The sequence below is a fragment of the Ornithodoros turicata genome, chromosome 1 (genome assembly GCF_037126465.1).
Source record: "Ornithodoros turicata isolate Travis chromosome 1, ASM3712646v1, whole genome shotgun sequence".
Lineage (NCBI taxonomy): Eukaryota > Metazoa > Arthropoda > Arachnida > Ixodida > Argasidae > Ornithodoros > Ornithodoros turicata.
In genome coordinates, this window is record NC_088201.1 from 168,735,221 (window position 1) to 168,754,576 (window position 19,356).

Sequence of the window (19,356 nt, forward strand, 5' to 3'; positions counted from 1 at the left end):
CCCTTGCCTTCCTTGAACCGCTCTTCTTCTGACGGCGTCGAATACGACAGGGAGCCGGTCGAGGGATGCGGACGTTTCGGGGGCTGACCACCTGCATTCTTGTCCTCCCGCAGGTCTTCGCTAGCAGCGTCGTCGTCGAGGGCTTCTTCGTCGATGACGAGACCAGGCTCTGAGCCGTCGCTGTCCACTGATGATGTGCCTGGGTGCGAAAAGTCAGCACCGTCAAGCCGTTCCTCAGCCACGGTTGACGTCTTCGTGACCTTGTTTCACGGTGATCTTTAGTAAATGTGTATTTATAAGCGTAAACCACTCAAACAGACACTCAAAGACAAACAAAACACTCAAGCAATTCTACAAACACTCTGACTACAGAGTGGCACTAAAGCCAGAAGAGAGAATACATAAAAGAGGAGGCACACAACAAAGCTAGCAACTGAAACCTAGCTAGCAAAAGCTAGCAAAAACCTAGCAACTGAGTGGGCCCACTCACCTAAAATGCGCAGAACTATACACTATTACATGGGAGGACAATTCATATACAAAGGCGATAATATACAAATATACTTACAAATATACATACATACATACCAATATAATATACAAAACAACCTGTACGGAAAAAACTAATAACGCCGTTCGGGTCAAACGCAACGAACACGTCCTCGGCGCTGTGTAGTGGCGCGGTCATAGCTTGACCACTATGTGACAGTTCACACAAACAAACATGTCACAGTGGCCCCTCCAGCGGCGCCGAAAGGAGTCTCTGCCAAGCGTCCGAAGTTCTCCCTGTAGTCGCGACTTAAGGGCAATGCGGGCACTTATCATCACGCTCACAAGGCTCGCGGGCTGGGCACCGTACACGCAGCGTGTTCGCGCACACCACAGCTGATAGCACAGTTCGGCTACCAGGACAATGAACGCAGCTTGCTTTCGCCTCAGCACCGGAAGTGGATCGAGAAAACGCACCGTGTCGAAGCATACGCCGTGGAGCCGGTAGAGCACAGCCACTCTGCGCCACAGGGCTGCTGCGTTGACGCAATCGTAGAAGACATGGCGATGAGTTTCTACGTCACCACACGTGGCGCACGTATCCGTCCGGGACAATCCTAAGCGGCGAAGTCTCTCCCTCACAGGCAGGACCTCGTGCGAAAACTGCCACAGGACATCCACTCTTGAGGACTCGATGAGGGCTGACGAGAGACATCGCCGATTCGCCTGTGGTTGGGTGCCGTTTACAAGGAAGCTGAACTCACAAAGGGCCTCATAGAGCTGTCGCGCCGACCAGGTGGTGAAGTCCGTGTCCGGTAGCTGCTGACGGAGGCATACGGCAAACTTCTTTACAATCCTGTAGTAGGTCATGAGCCTCTCAGTGTGAGGTCGAGTGTGGTCATAAGAGCCCCCAAAGTCCCTGATAGACGTGCCGAGGAAGAAGATGGCGAGGTCGTGCGAGATATGGGTCTCGTCCCGAAGGATGGCAAAAAGAGACGCGTGAGCCAGCGCGGCACAGAAGAGCCGTATATCCGGGAATCGCGAGCCACCGATCTCCGTCGGCCGCACCATGAGCGCCCTTTGTACACGTTCTGGACGACCGTTCCAAAAGTATTGGTAGAGCATGCTGTTGGCCCTTCGCGCAGTCACCATTGCGGGCTGAAATGCAGTGCCGAAATACCAGAAGCGAGAGCAGAGGTGGCGTGATACGACTTCGGCCCGCTCCCGGAAGCCTAAAGCAACTGAGGACAGTGACTGGATACTGTGGGCCGTGTCTCGCAAAGCCAGTTCCCAGTTCTTGATGAGGGGCCCCCGTCGGTTGAAATGAATGCCGAGGATGCGGTACGTCTCCATCACCGGTATGCCGAATGCACCGGTGTACGGGAAATCATCTCCAGTGGCAAGGACGGACGACTTTCTCTCGTTCACCTTCGCCCCAGAGGCACGGCTATACTTCCCGAGGCAGTCGAGAACCTGCTGAAGAGATCCGGGTGACAGTAAACAGACGGTCAGATCATCGGCATAGGCGAATAATGTCGGCAACCGGTGGCTCCCTGGGACAGGCAGACGAGGCACGAGGCTGTCCTTGGAGAGCAAGGAGACTGCCACTTCGAAAACAAGGACGTACAGGAGAGGGGACAGTGGACAACCCTGGCGCACTCCCGTGCTCACCTCAAACACCGACGAGGCTCTTCCATTGACGAGGACTCTGCTTCCTGCCCCTGAATAGAGGACGCGTACAAAATGCTCAAAGCGTTCACCAACTCCCACTCGGTTGAGCACGAAGAAGAGGAAGCGATAGCAGACCCCGTCAAAAGCTTTCTCCTGGTCGAAATAGACGATAAGAGCCGATGATATTCGGTCGGCCACCCAGTAGAAAATGTCTCGCATGGCGAACAGATGTTGCTGTATGCTTCGACCGGGCACCGAGCAGACTTGAGCGCGTGATATCACAATGTCAAGCACGCGCGAGAGACGCACCTGGAGCACTTTGGCCAGCAGCTCGTAGTCCGTATTTAGCAACGTAATCGGGCGCCAAGCTGACAGGTCTTTGGAGCGTGATGAGTCCTTGCACAGTAACTTTATTAGCCCACAGCGAAATGACTCCCGCAAAACCCCTTGATCGATGGCTATGGCGTAAACCTCTGCTAGTACCGCGCCAAGATGGCCCCAAAAGCGCAGATAAAATTTCAGAGGAAGACCATCTGGCCCCGGGGTCTTGCCCTTCGGCCTGGCCTTGGCCGCTTGAAGAACTTCAGGAATGGTGATATCCAGCTCTAAGTCTGTGGACTGGGCAGGCGAGAGTCTCGGGAGGTTCGAGCAAGCTTCGTCCCACAGAGAAGAGTCCACGGGCCTTTCGGAGAACAGGCGGGAGTAATAAGCGCGACACGTGCAGAGAAGGTCTTCAAGCGTGGTCGCGGTCGTGCCATCTTCCTTAGTCAACTCGTTAAGCTCCACACGGCGTGAGTTGTGGTCATTCGTGAGGGCCGTCCGCACATGCCCGGGAGTACGTAATCGTCGTTCAGGTTGAACATCCGTCACTGACCAGCCTTGCGCGGTCTGCCACAGGACAGCCGAGAGCTCAGCCTGCAGTTCCTTGTATGCTGAGAACTCCTCTCGACTGGCCAGGCCACCTTCAAGTAGTGCTCGAAGACCGACCTGAAGAACGCGGATGTCCCTCCGTCGCTCAGCTGCTTTCCTCTTCCCCCATGCGAGGAATATGTCTTTTACGCCATCCTTTACACTGTCCCACCACTGAAGCGACCGGTCTTGTTGTAGTCTTCCCTCCAGGTATAGCCCGACATCGGTGATAACCCGCTCATCTTCAAAGAGGGAGACGTTGAGGCTGACGACCAAAGCCTTCGGGATCACTGCACTCCAGGACAACGGCCCTATGGTCAGAAAAGAACTGCGCTGAGGTTCCGACTTGTACAATCGCACAGTCCGTGACCGAAGCAAGCACGCTCGCCGAAAGATAAAAGCGGTCCAGACGGACATAGCGGTCTCCAGCACTGAACGTGAATCCCGGCGTGGAACCGTAAACGTGTACCCAGGCGTCGGCGAGGCTGCATGCCGAAAGAAGCCGCCGCAGCTCTTTGGACTTCCACGGCTGAGGCCTCGTTGTGCCACCCGTCCTGTCGACAGTGTCGTCATCAACGCAGTTGAAGTCCCCTCCAAGAAACGCATTTCGCTTCCCATGTAGATACGGGTCAATTCCCCTGAAGAATTCGTTCCTGTCTTGATAGTCAGTCGGGGCATACACAGATAGAATACGCTGATCACGACCCTTAGTAATCTTTAGTAAAAGGCGAAAGATCAGGAAAATATCTTCCCGGAACAGCACCGCAAGCGGTACTGCCCCGACGACCTTGTTATCGGCCTCGCGCTCAAAGACACGGCCCACCCAGGGGCGGACCGCGTTATCTAGGGGCCCCTCTCCAAATATGAAGGACCGGCTCCCTTTCGCCTCCCTCCACCGCGAAAGATCCTAGCCCAAAGGAGAAGTTTATTGTGAGAAAAACCGCATGACCACAATGGGTCCCCCACAAACAGAGCCAACATTCAGAACAAGTCGCGACACTCACACTATTACACGCAAAAACATTACGGCAGCAATCATACTAACCACTATTACAATACCTTCATACATCGCTATCATTAGATTCACACAATAAAATCCAAAAAGATCCCGAGCCCAGCAAATGCAACTTACTGTTCATACGGAAGACAACAGCGAACCAACACGAGGAATTATGTCAGTACATGCGGATATTAGAGCAATATTTCAGCAGACTAACAATCACTGTATCATACAACACAGTACGAGAATGCAGAGCACAGTGCACCCCACCTTTGTCCGAAAACCTCAGCAGAACAATGTCAATACATAAACTACAATGTACCACATTCGGCGACCAAAGGCGAAAGATCAATACGCGGATTGGAAGGGAGACCGGAGCATAAATCCTAAATTTTCAACGTTCGTCGATGCCCTACTTAAACCATATGAGAGGAAAAGTGGTGAAGTCCTATCTCTCTGTGTTTCTTTTCCTTTACTTGTTTTATTTGTTTTGGGGGTCGGGGTGTGGAGGACACGTCTGATCTGGACGCATGTTCTCTCTTTGAATTGGATAGTATAGCCTTACCCAAACGGGTTAGGCCTATCAAAAATTGTCTAGCAGCTCATTCTGCTGTCCCCCTCCACGGTGATCTTTAGTAAATCTGTGTTTATAAGCGTAAACAGACAAAACAAACACTCAAGCCATTCTACAAACACTCTGACTACAGAGTGGCACTAAAGCCAGAAGAGAGAATACATAAAAGAGGAGGCACACAACAAAGAACCTAGCAACTGAGTGGGCCCACTCACCTAAAGTGCGCAGAACCATACAGTATTACATGGGAGGGCAATTCATATACAAAGGTGATAATATACAAATACACATACAAATATAATATACAAAAAAAAACTAATTAACGCCGTTTGGGTCAAACGCAACGAAAACACGTCCTCGGCGCTGGGTAGTGGCGCGGTCACAGCTTGATTCGTTCCTGTCTTGATAGTCAGTCGGGGCATACACGGATAGAATACGCTGATCACGACCCCTAACTGACACATCAACTGAAATTAGTCATCCTTCGAAATCGAAATACATCCTCAGCACTGTGCCATGAAACCGTTTGGTCAGCGTGATGGCAACTCCTCTCGACCTTGTGTTGCCGAAGCTGTAGTAGCCCTTCACCCCGATCCTGTTTTCGAAGTCCCTTGCTTCAGAAAGGCCAGAGAAATGTGTTTCCTGAAGGAGTGCTACGTCGAGTTCTAAGGAGTCCAGAAGCGAACCCAACATCCTCTGCTTCGCGTGCTGACGCAGTCCTCTTACATTAAGCGTCAGTATCTTCATTATCTTCGCTGCGGAGTGGGGACACAGACTGCCTGTCGCTGTTCCTTGTCTTCTTGTGATCCGCTCTCCTACGGGACCTAGCGCCTTTGACTGTCTCCCATTCCTCCTCGCCCTTAGTGGACACTGCGCCGGATTCTTGCGACTCACTGGACATGTGAGGTCTCTTGGCGGGGTTAACTGCCAAGGAGCTCTCTGGTCCCTCGGAGAGTGGTGACAGCGGAGCTGGGACATCCTCGACGTCGACATCGAAGTCAATAACCAAAGGCGCATCAGAAATTTCGCTGAAACTCTGCGAACCGATGTCAGTCAGACGTTCTACAGGAACAATGACAGGCGTAGCGCGCACAACCGGGCACTCCACAGTGGCGGAGGCCTCGACTTCCTCTTCAGCCAATGTCTTGGCAACGACTCCAGCTTGGGTCTCACAGGGGGCCGCAGTGGCAGCCACCTTTCTCACATTCACAGGCACATGACGCACCTCCTCCTCCCCCTCTAGCAGACTCGAATCCTGACGGAGCTCCTGTCGTAGGTCAAGAGGGACGTCGGATCCTTCCGAGGGAACCCACCGGAACCCATGGCGGGGCGTTGCAACAAAGACTGGCGGTCAAAGGGCCAAGGATTTGGTAAAAATCGTAACTTTGAAGAGAGCTCTGTGAAAATACAGCTGATCGAACGATCGTCGTCGTCGTCTTTAGTAAAAGGCGAAACTTTATTGGGAAAAGTGCACCAAATTTACATCCTATTTACAACACATGTACATCTTATTTACATCATATTTACATATACACCACACTTGACCGGCTCAGGAGCAGCTCCTACTTAACGGTGCACACGCTAATTCTCGCAATTCATGCACTTGAAAAATTTAAAACTTTACCACTATTCTGCCGTTTGATCTTACAAACAATAGCCAATGGCCCTTCCACCTTTTCTTGTATGCACTCACTTCCATAGAGTCCAGTTCACGCTGTATTTTCTCCTTCAAGTGCAACCGGATGTTAAAGAGTGAGGTCCTCAGGCACACATCACCACCACCGTACACTCGCCTGTTTCGGGAGCGCCAGATCTCATGCTTGACCTCACCCATGAGGAGTGCAAAAGATGGAACTCGATTAGCAGCCACTGGCAGAGGGTCTGAATAAAGCACAGTGTCGTACTCTATGCGAGGTACGCGAAACACGGTGGCTACTTTCCGCCACAACGCCGCTGCCAACACGCATTCATAGAAAACGTGTCTGTGGTTTTCTAGTCCATTGCAGACCCCGCACAGATTTGAGCGAACAAAATGGAAGCGGAAGAGCCTCGTTTTCACTGAAAGGACATTATGGGACAGTTCCCAGGCCAGGTCTGCACGGTCTCCGTCAAGAACGTTAGCCACTACCAATCTTCGGTGTTGTCTTTCTTGCACTGTATTATCTGGCATTTTGCACCTTTTATACAGCTCTTCATAGAGTTGCTTTGTCGACAAGTATGGCAGGGTCCCTTCTGGCAGAAAACGTTGCAGAATTCGCGCGTACCTGGCTACCTCTGCATAGAATGGAGTGGGTTTCTCCGCCTTCGGTCTTGTGTTGTCAAGCCTCTCTCCAAACAGTCGTGCCTCTGTCCCCATGGCATACAGCATGATAGGTTTGGCTATGTGTTCATCTTCTTCTAGGGTCTTTCCTATCTGTACAATTGAGAGGGCCAAGGACTTGAGTCTGACGTCTTGCACTTGGAATCCACCGCCTTCCAACGGACCCTCGATCACCCCTCTTTTGACTTTTTCAGGCTTCCCCTGCCAAAACAATGACATGATGGTGCGGGTCAGTTGCTTCGCCGTCTTCTTATTGGGAGGAAACCCTGTGCCCAAGTACCAGATCTTTGACGTCATTGTCTTCTGAATGATGTCAGCTCTTTCTGCGTAGCTCATTTGCTGTCCATTGTAATCGTCTCGAATACGCTCAAGTTCTTTTCGGACTTTCTTCCAGGATTCGTCGGACGGTCCTCGCATGTCGAACTGGACTCCCAACAGCTTCGCTCCTTGGACAACTGGTACTCCGGCTATCTCTTGCTGCTGTGTCTGACGATGTACCGGTAGGATGGTTGACTTTTCTTTGTTCAGTCTTGCCCCTGATGCTTTCGTGTAGAGCTCCATGATCTGTAGCGCCTCTTGAACTGCGCGTTCTTCCGTTGTACAGATGGTCACATCATCAGCGTAGGCAAAGATTGTTGGTCTTCCCAAGATGCCTGGAAGCGGTACCCGTGCAATCCTCGGGCTTGACGCCAGCTTAAGCAACAAAGGCTCTATGCACAGCACGTACAACAGCGGTGATAGTGGGCATCCCTGTCGAACGCCTGACCTCACGTGGAAAACTTGCGTGGTCTTCCCATTCACTTCGATGGCACTAATGGCTTCTCTGTACAGCAGTTCGACGTATCTAAGAAACTTTTCTGGGAGTCCCATTCTTGTTAGAATATAGAAAGTGGTGGAGTCCCGTCTCTCTCTCTTTCTTTTCCTTTATTTGTTTGACTTGTCTTGGGGGTCTGGGTGTGGCCGGTCAGGACACGTCCGACCTGGACGCGTGTTTTCTCTTTGAATTTAATGATGTAGCCTTCCCCAAACGGGTTAGGCCTATCAAAAATTGTCTAGAAGCTCATTGTGCTGTCCCCCTCCATGGTGATCTTTAGTAAATGTTTATTGAGAAGAGTAAACTTTTTACACAAAATGAGGTCGAACATGACTATGGTAACTATATACAAGAAACGCAAGAAAAACACGCACAAACAGCAATAGACGGTAAGTGAGAGCTAAAAAACTATGTACAGAACAAAGAACAACCAAACACTAGCAGTGGCTCAAGACAGAGACCTCACTTTAGGGAACAGTTATCATATTAAGCCCACGGGTTAATCAAAAACAAACAAAAGGCGACAAGACTAGAAGCTACAAGAACTGGAACAGGCATCACACAGGTGGTATATACAAGGGTATGTACACGTTTGTCCATGAGACCTATCACAGCTTCATGATTATATGGCCACTAGCCAACACAAACACGTTCCAGTGGTGCTTCCACCGCTTTCGGAAGTTCACGAGACCGAAAGATCTCAGCTCGTCCTGGAGCCGAGCTTGTAGGGCGATCCGGCACGCGCACAGCAAGTCCACGAGTGTCGCCGGCTGTGCCCCGTACACAGCACGTGTCCTGGCGCACCAAAGTTGAAAGGTAACCTCGGCAACCAGGAGCACGAAGGCGGGTCGCTTCCGCACCGGCACGGGCACCGGGTCCAGAAACTGCGTCGTGTCGAGGGCGACCGCGGGCAACTGATACAAGTCGGCCACCTTCCTCCACATGGCCGCCGCGTTGATGCAGTCGAAGAAGGCGTGCTGATGCGTCTCCACCGCCCCGCAGGTGACGCAGGAGTCCCAGCGTGAGAGGCCAAAGCTATGCAGCCTTGCTCGGACCGGCAGCACCTCATGCGATCGCTGCCATAAGACGTCCACTCGTGAGCCCTCCAGGAAAGGGGACACCACGAGACTTCGGTCGTGGGACCGCAGGCCCGCCTGTACCGGAAAACTGGCCTCACACAGCGCCTCGTAGAGTTCCCTTACAGACCGTGTGGTGAAGTCGACGTCAGGCAGGTGACGGCGTAGCTGGACAGCGTACTTCCTCATGAGTCTGTAAAAGGTCCTGAGCCTCTCCGTGTGGGGCCGCCCAATGTCGAAGGCTCCTCCGAAGTCTTGGATATAGGTGCCGGCGAAGAACAGGGCCAGGTGGTACGAGATGTGTGTCGTATCTCGGAGGACAGAGAAGAGGGTGGAGAGGCCCAGAGCCGCGCAGAAGAGGCGCACGTCTGGGAACCTCCAGCCGCCCAGCTGTGGAGGCCTCATCATAAGGGCCCTCTGCACACGTTCTGGTCGCCGATTCCAGAAGAACTGATAGGTGAGGCGGTTCGCTCTTCTCGCAGTGGCGGTGGCTGGCTGGAAGGCCGTGCCGAAGTACCACAGTGGGGAACACAGATGCCTGGACACCACTGCCGCACGCTCTCTCAGATCCAGGTCGAGGGCTGACACCGCTTGGATGCGGGCCGACATATCGTGGAGTGCATGTCTCCAGTTGCTCGTGAGGGGACCGGTCCGGTGAAATTCAATACTGAGTATGCGACAGGCCTGTCGTACCGGTATACCATAGGCGTCCGAATAGGGAAAGTTGTCCCCAAGAGCCATGAAGGCGCACTTCCTTTCGTTGAGCTTGGCACCCGACGCCCTGCTGTATTTATCCAAGCAGTCCAGAACCTGGACTGTCGCATGGGGTGTCGGAAGGCACACCGTTAAATCGTCCGCGTACGCGAACACGGTCGCGAACTTGTGGCTCCCTGGGACTGGTAGGCGGGGCACGGCACACTCGTTGGACAACATCCTGACCACTGCTTCGAAGACGAGGACGTAGAGTGTAGGAGATAAGGGGCATCCCTGCCTCACTCCTCTGGTGACGTCGAAAGCCAAAGACGGCCTGCCGTTCACCAGCACTTGGCTCTCAGCACCTGTGTACAGAAGTCGCACGAACTGCTGGAAGCGCTCGCCGAAACCCGCACGGTACAAGACGTGAAAGAGGAAGCCATGGTCCACCCGGTCAAAGGCCGCCTCTTGGTCGAAGGATACGATGTACGCTCGGGCCTGACGGTCGGCAACCCAGTAGAAAATGTCCCTGAGGGCGGCCAAATGCTGCTGGATGCCGCGTTCTGGGACAGCGCACGCTTGAGCCGGCGAGACGATGAGTGTGCTGATCCGGGCGACACGCTGCTGGAGCACCTTGGCGAAGAGCTTGTAGTCCACATTGAGCAATGTGATGGGCCTCCAGGCGGAGAGCTCATCAGCACGCGCACCGTCTTTGCAGAGGAGCTTGACGTAGCCTCGACGGGACGACGCCGGTAAGGTGCCACGCTCAACAGCATCCAGGAACACGTCACGCAGGGCGGGACCGAGGATGTCCCAGAAACGAAGATAAAACTCCACAGGGAGTCCATCAGGTCCGGGTGACTTCCCTTTGCGCATACTCTTTGCGGCTTGAAATAACTCGTGGACGCTGACATCGAGGTCCAGGTCGCTTGACTGGTCGGAAGTGAGACCCTCGTACTGGCGGCACACTTCCTCCCAGAGTGAGGTGTCGACTGAGTCTCGGGCGTACAAGGTGGCGTAGTGCGACCTGCACGTGAGGACCAGGTCGTCCAAGGTCGTGGCCAAAGTCCCATCTTCCCGGACAAGGCGTTCCAGCCGCACAGGTGTCGAGCGCTGTACATCCGAGAGGGCCGCCTGGACCGGGCCGGCGGACCGCATATGAGCCGGTCGGGAAGCGTCTAGAGACCATCCCTGTGACCGGCGCCACAGAGGTGCTGAGAGTTCCGCCTGTAGCTCCTTGTATGCTGTGGCCTCCTCCCGGGAACCCAAGCCGCATTCCAGAAGGCCCCGAAGACCGACCTGCAACAGATGAATGTCTCGCCTCCGCTCCGCCACCAGCTCTTTGCCCCATCTTCGGAGGATCCTCCTAGCACCATCCTTCACACTATCCCACCACTCCAAAGATGTCACTTCGTGGATTCGGGAGTCGAGGTACGCTTGGACGTCCTGTACCACTCGGTCGTCGTTCAGGAGCGATGGATTCAACCGCCACGGCGAGGGTTGTGGTCCAAAGCCAACTGGGTCTTGTAGGTCCAGGACGACTGCCCGGTGGTCAGTAAAGAACTGCACAGAAGTGCCGACCTGCACCACCGCACAATCCTGCACCCCACACGAGAGAGACTTCGACACGTAGAACCGGTCCAGACGGACGTGGCGGTCTTGGCTGCTGAACGTGAAACCTGGTGTGAGTCCGTGGATAAGGTTCCAGGCGTCTGTGAGGTCCCTCGCCTGCAACACGCGTCTCAGCTCCTTGCACTTCCAGGGTTGGTTCCTCGATGTTCCCCCCGCTCGGTCATACTGTTCGTCCACAACACAGTTGAAGTCGCCACCAAGTACAACGTCCCTCTTACCGAGGAGGTAGGGGTCGACGCTGCGGAGAAAGTCATTCCTCTCCTGGTACTCCGTGGGAGCGTAGATGGACACAAGGCGCCTGTCACGCCCGTTAATGGCCACGTCCACTGACACAAGTCGTCCTTCAAAGTCGAAGGAGTGGCGCAACACAGTTCCACGAAAGCGCGGTGTCACGAGGATGGCCACGCCACGAGACCTCGATGTGCCACAGCTGAAATGTCCCTTCACACCCACTCGTACTGCAAAGTTATTAGCTTCCTGCAGGCTACTGAAATGAGTCTCCTGGAGGAAGGCGATGTCCACTTGCAACGATGCAAGCAGCGAGCCCAACATTCGCTGCTTTCGATGCTGGCGGATCCCGCGCACATTAAGGGTGAGCACTTTCATTGTCTGCTTGGGAGGAGGGTGGGGACGGCACGGCACGATTGGCGGCCTGTCGTCGCTTCTTCTTCTCAGTCTTCTTGCGGCCGCTGGCCCGTTCGACTGTTTGCCACGGCTGCTCCTGAGGGACAGCCGCTGACTCCAGCGAGTCGCTGGACATGTGTGGCCGTTTCGCTGGTAGTGGAGCGTGGTCTCGGCCCTCTTCATCAGACGAGGATGACATTTCCTCGGTCGACTCCACAGTGGCATCCTCGTCAATGACGAGTGGCGTGTCGGAAGCCTCGCTGGAGCTATGCTCAGAACGGGTCAGGGAGGCGATCTCTTGCAGGTCGGTCGATTCCTGACCCACAACTGCCGCTGCAGGGGACACAGCCTGGGGGGCCCCGGTGGTCGGCGCTCCTTCGTCAGTTTGCTGAGAGGGCGCAATGGCGTCCTCCGTGGTTGGCAATTCCAGAACCTGCTGCCTGTCCGGGGTGGGGGAGCCCTCGCCGCCGCCGAGCGCGATGACTTCCTGCGTATCCCTCAGGTCACTGGCTGCCTCGTCGACCAGCATGTCGTCCTCGGTGGCGATGCTGGCGTACGTCTTCACCCTGCAGCGCGTGGTCCAGTGGTCTGCTCCACACTTGCGGCACCGCTCATTGCACGAGGCTGCCTCGTGCCCGTACGCCGCGCAGCGACGGCACCTCGGTGTCGTGCAGTCCAGCACGTAATGGCCCTCTTGACCGCACCGGCGACATTGTTTCCGCATGCCGCTATAAAGGCACATGCCCTGGAAGCCGCGCACAGTGACGAAAATCGGCACTTCCTTCGTCACCTCGATAAGCACCTTCCGAGCTCCCGTTTCAACGGTGGGGTAGTCCCGGTACTTTTCTCGATGTGACTTGAGCACCTTGCCGTACCTGGAGAGAACTGCATCCAGGTCTTCGTCGGGTAGCTCCGTCGGGAGGTCGAGCACGGTGACCACTTTCACCGTCGATGCCAGGGAAACCAATGGGTAGTCCCTGCTTGCAATGGTTAGCACGCCCAAAGCACGGAGAATTTCCACTGCGCGCATTGAGTGCACAGTCACAAAGAAACGACCTCTGCCCGAAGGTCGGACGGAGCGAAGGTCGCGTAGCGTGATGGCAGAGGCCACCGCGTCAAGAACTTGCCTGGTTTTCACCTGGCTGTCGGCATGGAGGCTGAAAGTGAGGTCCTGGCGTAGCTGCGTCGCCATCTCCGTAGGGAATCCCCCGGCCCCCCCGGCGGATCCCATCTTGCGGTGCAGCAACGCGATAAACTGGACGTGAAAGATACAATAATTTGGCAAAAAAACGTAAATTTTCCACAGAGCTCTGCGAAAACACAGCCGATCGAACGATCGTCGTCGTCGTCTTTCAAGGCGAAAGATCAATACGCGGATTTGAAGGGAGACCAGAGCATATGTCCTGAATTTTCCACGTTCGTCGATGCCCTATTTAAAACATATGAGACGCAAAGTGGTGGAGTCCCGTCTCTCTCTCTTTCTTTTCCTTTATTTGTTTGACTTGTTTTGGGGGTCCGGGTGTGGCCGGTCAGGACACGTCCGACCTGGACGCATGTTTTCTCTTTGAATTTTTTAAATTTTGTTTTCTTTCTTTTCCTCTATTTCTTTTATCTGTTTTGGGCTGGGGGTGTGGCCGGTCAGGACACGTCCGACCTGGACGCATGTTTTCTCTTTGAATTGAATGATGTAGCCTTCCCCAAACGGGTTAGGCCTATCAAAAATTGTCTAGAAGCTCATTGTGCTGTCCCCCTCCACGGTGATCTTTAGTAAAAGGCGAAAGATCAATACGCGGATTTGAAGGGAGACCAGAGCATATGTCCTGAATTTTCCACGTTCGTCGATGCCCTATTTAAAACATATGAGACGCAAAGTGGTGGAGTCCCGTCTCTCTCTCTTTCTTTTCCTTTATTTGTTTGACTTGTTTTGGGGGTCCGGGTGTGGCCGGTCAGGACACGTCCGACCTGGACGCATGTTTTCTCTTTGAATTTTTTAAATTTTGTTTTCTTTCTTTTCCTCTATTTCTTTTATCTGTTTTGGGCTGGGGGTGTGGCCGGTCAGGACACGTCCGACCTGGACGCATGTTTTCTCTTTGAATTGAATGATGTAGCCTTCCCCAAACGGGTTAGGCCTATCAAAAATTGTCTAGAAGCTCATTGTGCTGTCCCCCTCCACGGTGATCTTTAGTAAAAGGCGAAAGATCAATACGCGGATTTGAAGGGAGACCAGAGCATATGTCCTGAATTTTCCACGTTCGTCGATGCCCTATTTAAAACATATGAGACGCAAAGTGGTGGAGTCCCGTCTCTCTCTCTTTCTTTTCCTTTATTTGTTTGACTTGTTTTGGGGGTCCGGGTGTGGCCGGTCAGGACACGTCCGACCTGGACGCATGTTTTCTCTTTGAATTTTTTAAATTTTGTTTTCTTTCTTTTCCTCTATTTCTTTTATCTGTTTTGGGCTGGGGGTGTGGCCGGTCAGGACACGTCCGACCTGGACGCATGTTTTCTCTTTGAATTGAATGATGTAGCCTTCCCCAAACGGGTTAGGCCTATCAAAAATTGTCTAGAAGCTCATTGTGCTGTCCCCCTCCACGGTGATCTTTAGTAAAAGGCGAAAGATCAATACGCGGATTTGAAGGGAGACCAGAGCATATGTCCTGAATTTTCCACGTTCGTCGATGCCCTATTTAAAACATATGAGACGCAAAGTGGTGGAGTCCCGTCTCTCTCTCTTTCTTTTCCTTTATTTGTTTGACTTGTTTTGGGGGTCCGGGTGTGGCCGGTCAGGACACGTCCGACCTGGACGCATGTTTTCTCTTTGAATTTTTTAAATTTTGTTTTCTTTCTTTTCCTCTATTTCTTTTATCTGTTTTGGGCTGGGGGTGTGGCCGGTCAGGACACGTCCGACCTGGACGCATGTTTTCTCTTTGAATTGAATGATGTAGCCTTCCCCAAACGGGTTAGGCCTATCAAAAATTGTCTAGAAGCTCATTGTGCTGTCCCCCTCCACGGTGATCTTTAGTAAAAGGCGAAAGATCAATACGCGGATTTGAAGGGAGACCAGAGCATATGTCCTGAATTTTCCACGTTCGTCGATGCCCTATTTAAAACATATGAGACGCAAAGTGGTGGAGTCCCGTCTCTCTCTCTTTCTTTTCCTTTATTTGTTTGACTTGTTTTGGGGGTCCGGGTGTGGCCGGTCAGGACACGTCCGACCTGGACGCATGTTTTCTCTTTGAATTTTTTAAATTTTGTTTTCTTTCTTTTCCTCTATTTCTTTTATCTGTTTTGGGCTGGGGGTGTGGCCGGTCAGGACACGTCCGACCTGGACGCATGTTTTCTCTTTGAATTGAATGATGTAGCCTTCCCCAAACGGGTTAGGCCTATCAAAAATTGTCTAGAAGCTCATTGTGCTGTCCCCCTCCACGGTGATCTTTAGTAAAAGGCGAAAGATCAATACGCGGATTTGAAGGGAGACCAGAGCATATGTCCTGAATTTTCCACGTTCGTCGATGCCCTATTTAAAACATATGAGACGCAAAGTGGTGGAGTCCCGTCTCTCTCTCTTTCTTTTCCTTTATTTGTTTGACTTGTTTTGGGGGTCCGGGTGTGGCCGGTCAGGACACGTCCGACCTGGACGCATGTTTTCTCTTTGAATTTTTTAAATTTTGTTTTCTTTCTTTTCCTCTATTTCTTTTATCTGTTTTGGGCTGGGGGTGTGGCCGGTCAGGACACGTCCGACCTGGACGCATGTTTTCTCTTTGAATTGAATGATGTAGCCTTCCCCAAACGGGTTAGGCCTATCAAAAATTGTCTAGAAGCTCATTGTGCTGTCCCCCTCCACGGTGATCTTTAGTAAAAGGCGAAAGATCAATACGCGGATTTGAAGGGAGACCAGAGCATATGTCCTGAATTTTCCACGTTCGTCGATGCCCTATTTAAAACATATGAGACGCAAAGTGGTGGAGTCCCGTCTCTCTCTCTTTCTTTTCCTTTATTTGTTTGACTTGTTTTGGGGGTCCGGGTGTGGCCGGTCAGGACACGTCCGACCTGGACGCATGTTTTCTCTTTGAATTTTTTAAATTTTGTTTTCTTTCTTTTCCTCTATTTCTTTTATCTGTTTTGGGCTGGGGGTGTGGCCGGTCAGGACACGTCCGACCTGGACGCATGTTTTCTCTTTGAATTGAATGATGTAGCCTTCCCCAAACGGGTTAGGCCTATCAAAAATTGTCTAGAAGCTCATTGTGCTGTCCCCCTCCACGGTGATCTTTAGTAAAAGGCGAAAGATCAATACGCGGATTTGAAGGGAGACCAGAGCATATGTCCTGAATTTTCCACGTTCGTCGATGCCCTATTTAAAACATATGAGACGCAAAGTGGTGGAGTCCCGTCTCTCTCTCTTTCTTTTCCTTTATTTGTTTGACTTGTTTTGGGGGTCCGGGTGTGGCCGGTCAGGACACGTCCGACCTGGACGCATGTTTTCTCTTTGAATTTTTTAAATTTTGTTTTCTTTCTTTTCCTCTATTTCTTTTATCTGTTTTGGGCTGGGGGTGTGGCCGGTCAGGACACGTCCGACCTGGACGCATGTTTTCTCTTTGAATTGAATGATGTAGCCTTCCCCAAACGGGTTAGGCCTATCAAAAATTGTCTAGAAGCTCATTGTGCTGTCCCCCTCCACGGTGATCTTTAGTAAAAGGCGAAAGATCAATACGCGGATTTGAAGGGAGACCAGAGCATATGTCCTGAATTTTCCACGTTCGTCGATGCCCTATTTAAAACATATGAGACGCAAAGTGGTGGAGTCCCGTCTCTCTCTCTTTCTTTTCCTTTATTTGTTTGACTTGTTTTGGGGGTCCGGGTGTGGCCGGTCAGGACACGTCCGACCTGGACGCATGTTTTCTCTTTGAATTTTTTAAATTTTGTTTTCTTTCTTTTCCTCTATTTCTTTTATCTGTTTTGGGCTGGGGGTGTGGCCGGTCAGGACACGTCCGACCTGGACGCATGTTTTCTCTTTGAATTGAATGATGTAGCCTTCCCCAAACGGGTTAGGCCTATCAAAAATTGTCTAGAAGCTCATTGTGCTGTCCCCCTCCACGGTGATCTTTAGTAAAAGGCGAAAGATCAATACGCGGATTTGAAGGGAGACCAGAGCATATGTCCTGAATTTTCCACGTTCGTCGATGCCCTATTTAAAACATATGAGACGCAAAGTGGTGGAGTCCCGTCTCTCTCTCTTTCTTTTCCTTTATTTGTTTGACTTGTTTTGGGGGTCCGGGTGTGGCCGGTCAGGACACGTCCGACCTGGACGCATGTTTTCTCTTTGAATTTTTTAAATTTTGTTTTCTTTCTTTTCCTCTATTTCTTTTATCTGTTTTGGGCTGGGGGTGTGGCCGGTCAGGACACGTCCGACCTGGACGCATGTTTTCTCTTTGAATTGAATGATGTAGCCTTCCCCAAACGGGTTAGGCCTATCAAAAATTGTCTAGAAGCTCATTGTGCTGTCCCCCTCCACGGTGATCTTTAGTAAATATTTATTGAATTGAATAAACGATACAACGGAAATACCAAAAACCTTACAACGCCAAAAGCAAAGACAAAGACAAAGACACGGAACACAGGCGGCGATCAAAACAATATCCGGAACTAATGCTGGAAACAGCTATGTACAAAATCTATATACAAAATCGAAGGGGAGCAGTTCTGTACAAAGCCTATACACAAAGGAGAGCAGCTATATACAAAACATACATATACTTTTAAATATATATCACAAATTACACATTATTGAAAGATGGAAGTTTGATGACCGGCGACTATACAACTACTATACAAGAATTTACATCGTAACAGCTGTCATGAAGCCACTGTATCTTCATAACTTCACCACGACTTCACCCCGCGCGAGCACGAAGACGTTGTGGTGGTTCTTCCACCGGCTACGAAATTCCTGGCGGCCCAGAGCCCGAAGTTCCATCTTGAGGCGTGTCCTCAGAGCAACGCGGCACGCGAACATCAAGTTCACAAGGATGGCGGGGGCAGAGCCGTACACAGTCCGAGTTCGGGCGCACCACAGCTGATAGCTGATTTCTGCCGCGAGCAGCAGAAAGGCGGGTTGCTTCCGCGTCGGAACTGGGATGGGGTCCAGGAAGTGAACGGTCTCGTAGGAGACCCGAGGGAGTCCATACAGCATGGCCACCCGTCGCCACAGAGCAGCAGCGTTGACACAGTCGAAGAAGATATGCCGATGCGTTTCTTCCTCGCCACAGACTGCGCAAGCGGTTGACCTGGATAGCCCGAAACGGTGTAGTCGAGCTCGTGCCGGGAGGACGTCGTGACTGTGCTGCCAGAGGATGTCGGCGCGTGAGCCCTCGATGAGCCGAGACGTTAGGTTGCTTCGGTCGTGTTGCTCTGCTGGTTGTCGGACGGGACGGTAGATCTCACACAGCGCCTCGTACAGGCTTCTTGCGGTCCACGTAGGAAAGTCGGCATCCGGGAGGTGCTGGTGTATGCGTGTGGCGTACATGCGCATGAGCTGATAGAACACCATCAGCCGATCACTGTGAGGGCGGGTGAGGTCGTACGTCCCACCAAAGACACGGATCGATGGCCCGCTAAAGAAAACAGCGAGGTCATGGGAAATGTGCCCTGTGTCGCGTAGCACGCCGAAGAGTGTCGCCAAACCGAGGGCTGCACAAAACAGTCGGACGTCCGGGAAGTTCCATCCGCCAAGCCGGGAGGGCCTCACCATCACTGAGCGCTGTACTCGTTCGGGACGGCCGTTCCAGAAGAACTGGAACGTCATGCGGTCGGCTCGACGGGCGGTCACCATGGCAGGTTGAAAGGCCGTGCCAAAATACCAAAGCGGCGAGCAGATGTGCCTTGACACTGCCTCTGCGCGTGCCCTCAAGTCCAGGAAGACGGCGGATAGCGACTGCAGCCGAGACTCCATCTCCCGTAGCGCCGTGGCCCAGTTGTTCGTAAGGGGGCCTCGTCTGTTGAACTGGATTCCTAAGATCCTGCACGACTCCTTGACAGGAATGCCATAGGCGTGGCTGTAGGGGAAATCCGCGCCAAGCGCCAGCACTGCAGACTTGCCTTCGTTCACCTTGGCTCCAGAAGCGTTGCCGTACTGTTCCAAGCAATCGAGCACAGGTCGGATCGCGGCCGCGTCTGGTAGGCACACCGTGAGGTCATCGGCGTAGGCAAACGCCGTGGGGAAACGGTGGCTGCCGGGAATAGGTAGGCGAGGCACCAGGCTTTGTCTTGAAATCATCCGTATGGCGGCCTCAAAGACGAGCACGTAAAGAAGAGGTGAGAGCGGGCACCCCTGCCTAACTCCGGATTGCACAGGAAAAGCCTCAGACGGTTTTCCGTTGGCCAGGACCTGACTGCGGGCGTCGTTGTAGAGCAGCCTCACCAAACGCTGGAAGCACTCGCCAAATCCTGCCCGGCGCAGCACGAAAAACAGGAATTCGTGGCACACACGGTCAAACGCCTTCTGCTGGTCGAAGGACACTACGAATGCAGGTGTAGCTCGGTCGGCAGCCCAGTAGAATA

The 19,356-nt window shown here is 52.6% G+C and overlaps 9 non-coding genes across 9 annotated transcripts; all 9 read right to left on the minus strand.

Moving 5' to 3' along the window:
* Positions 1-13,495: 13,495 nt before the first annotated feature.
* On the minus strand, positions 13,496-13,617 carry LOC135379838 (U5 spliceosomal RNA). The gene has a single exon (XR_010419291.1). It is a non-coding gene; the product is annotated as a U5 spliceosomal RNA (small nuclear RNA).
* Positions 13,618-13,912: 295 nt separating this feature from the next.
* LOC135379839 (U5 spliceosomal RNA) lies at positions 13,913-14,034 on the minus strand. The gene has a single exon (XR_010419292.1). It is a non-coding gene; the product is annotated as a U5 spliceosomal RNA (small nuclear RNA).
* A 295-nt stretch (positions 14,035-14,329) lies between these two features.
* Positions 14,330-14,451, minus strand: LOC135379840 (U5 spliceosomal RNA). The gene has a single exon (XR_010419293.1). It is a non-coding gene; the product is annotated as a U5 spliceosomal RNA (small nuclear RNA).
* A 295-nt stretch (positions 14,452-14,746) lies between these two features.
* On the minus strand, positions 14,747-14,868 carry LOC135379842 (U5 spliceosomal RNA). Its single transcript, XR_010419295.1, has one exon. It is a non-coding gene; the product is annotated as a U5 spliceosomal RNA (small nuclear RNA).
* Positions 14,869-15,163: 295 nt separating this feature from the next.
* Positions 15,164-15,285, minus strand: LOC135379843 (U5 spliceosomal RNA). The gene has a single exon (XR_010419296.1). It is a non-coding gene; the product is annotated as a U5 spliceosomal RNA (small nuclear RNA).
* A 295-nt stretch (positions 15,286-15,580) lies between these two features.
* On the minus strand, positions 15,581-15,702 carry LOC135379844 (U5 spliceosomal RNA). The gene has a single exon (XR_010419297.1). It is a non-coding gene; the product is annotated as a U5 spliceosomal RNA (small nuclear RNA).
* A 295-nt stretch (positions 15,703-15,997) lies between these two features.
* Positions 15,998-16,119, minus strand: LOC135379845 (U5 spliceosomal RNA). The gene has a single exon (XR_010419298.1). It is a non-coding gene; the product is annotated as a U5 spliceosomal RNA (small nuclear RNA).
* A 295-nt stretch (positions 16,120-16,414) lies between these two features.
* LOC135379846 (U5 spliceosomal RNA) lies at positions 16,415-16,536 on the minus strand. The gene has a single exon (XR_010419299.1). It is a non-coding gene; the product is annotated as a U5 spliceosomal RNA (small nuclear RNA).
* Positions 16,537-16,831: 295 nt separating this feature from the next.
* Positions 16,832-16,953, minus strand: LOC135379847 (U5 spliceosomal RNA). Its single transcript, XR_010419300.1, has one exon. It is a non-coding gene; the product is annotated as a U5 spliceosomal RNA (small nuclear RNA).
* Between the last annotated feature and the right edge of the window lie 2,403 nt (positions 16,954-19,356).